The sequence below is a fragment of the Pelobates fuscus genome, chromosome 1 (genome assembly GCF_036172605.1).
Source record: "Pelobates fuscus isolate aPelFus1 chromosome 1, aPelFus1.pri, whole genome shotgun sequence".
In the NCBI taxonomy this organism is placed as follows: Eukaryota; Metazoa; Chordata; class Amphibia; order Anura; family Pelobatidae; genus Pelobates; species Pelobates fuscus.
Window position 1 is genome coordinate 393006091 of NC_086317.1, and position 2248 is coordinate 393008338.

The following is a 2248-nucleotide window of genomic DNA, read 5'->3' on the forward strand; positions in this document are numbered from 1 at the left end:
CTGGCTCCCACCCCTGAGCGGTGGGTGGGGGCCCTAAATGAACCCCCCCCCATCAAGGTGACTAGGGGTCCCAAGCCCCTAGTCACTCCCCCCACCCAAAACATTCTATCCCCTACCTACCCCCCTCACCCTAAAAATAGTGAGGGGTGAATAAAATAACTAACCTGTAAAAAAAAAAAATTAAACTTACCATTTGACGTCTTCTTTTTTCTAAATTCTTCTTTCTTCAGCCCCCAAAAAAGCCAAATAAAAATCCATCATACCCGTCGCACTTTAAAAAAAAACAAAAAAAAAACGAGCGCAAAAAAAAATTAATCCATGTTCACCCATGGAGGGCACGCCGCGTACTGAGCTCCGCAGGGCGGATCAAGGCTTATATAGCCTTGCCCCGCCCTGCAATTAGGCTTAGAACACACTGATTGGTTGGTTTAAGCCAATCAGAGTGCTCTGTGTCATTTTACACAGCGTGGGAAAATTCAAAAGAACTTTCCCACGCTGTGTAAAATGACAGATCACTGTGATTGGATGGTTTTCAAGCCATCCAATCACAGTGCTCTGTGTCATTTTACAAGCGTGGGAAAATTCCAAAGAACTTTCCCACGCTTGTAAAATGACACAGAGCACTGTGATAGGATGGATTTCAAGCCATCCAATCACAGTGCTCTGTGTCATTTTACAAGCGTGGGAAAATTCCAAAGAACTTTCCCAAGCTTGTAAAATTACACAGAGCACTGTGATTGGATGGCTTGAAAACCATCCTATCACAGTGCTCTGTGTCATTTTACAAGCGTGGGAAAGTTCTTTGGAATTTTCCCACGCTTGTAAAATGACACAGAGCACTCTGATTGGCTTAAACCAACCAATCAGTGTGTTCTAAGCCTAATTGCAGGGCGGGGCAAGGCTATATAAGCCTTGATCCGCCCTGCGCAGCTCAGTACGCGGCGTGCCCTCCATGGGTGAACATGGATTAATTTTTTTTTGCGCTCGTTTTTTTTTTTTTTTTTTTTAAAGTGCGACGGGTATGATGGATTTTTATTTGGCCTTTTTGGGGGCTGAAGAAAGAAGAATTTAGAAAAAAGAAGACGTCAAATGGTAAGTTTAATTATTTTTTTTATAGGTTAGTTATTTTATTCCCCCCTCACTATTTTTAGGGTGAGGGGGGTAGGTAGGGGTTAGAATGTTTTGGGGTGGGGGGGTGGGGTGACTAGGGGCTTGGGACCCCTAGTCACCTTGATGGGGGGGGTTCATTTAGGGCCCACACCCACCGCTCAGGGGTGGGGGCCAGGGGGGAGGACAGTAGGTCCCCCCCTTATTGTTTTATTAGGGCCCCCACCCACCGCGCAGGGGTGGGGGCCAGGGGGAGGACAGTAGGTCCCCCCCTATCTTTATTTAGGGCCCCCACCCACCGCTCAGGGGTGGGGGCCAGGGGGGAGGACAGTAGGTCCCCCCCCTTATTATTTTATTAGGGCCCCCACCCACCGCGCAGGGGTGGGGGCCGGGGGGAGGACAGTAGGTCCCCCCCCCTTATTATTTTATTATGGCCCCCACCCACTGCGCAGGGGTGGGGGCCGGGGGGGAGGACAGTAGGTCCCCCCTTATTGTTTTATTAGGGCCCCCACCCACCGCGCAGGGGTGGGGGCCGGGGGGGAGGACAGTAGGTCCCCCCCCCTTATTGTTTTATTAGGGCCCCCACCCACCACGCAGGAGTGGGGGCCAGGGGGAGGACAGTAGGTCCCCCCCCCTTATTGTTTTATTAGGGCCCCCACCCACCGCGCAGGGGTGGGGGCCGGGGGGGAGGACAGTAGGTCCCCCCCCTTATTATTTTATTAGTGCCCCCACCCACCGCGCAGGGGTGGGGGCCAGGGGGGAGGACAGTAGGTCCCCCCCCCTTATTACCATTTATGTTTTTACAGTGAGCAGCCACAGGCTGCTCACTGTTTAGTGGACATGCCCCTACTCGCGGTATAGCGAGTAGGGGCATTGGGGAGATTTTAATCTCCCTTGTGCTATTATGGGGGTCATATTGACCCCCATAGAGTGAGGGGGGGACCTGGGGGGCTTATGAAGTGGTGTGGAGCACAGCTCCCCACCGCTTCTGTCTTTACATATTACAAGGAGGGAGCTGCACGTCGGTAGCTCCCTCCTTGTAATAAACTGATCGAACAAACGAACACTGATACTCAGTGATACTCAGTGTTAGTTTGTTCGTCTGATTTTTTCTATTCATTCATTCGTCTGTCTGATGAAT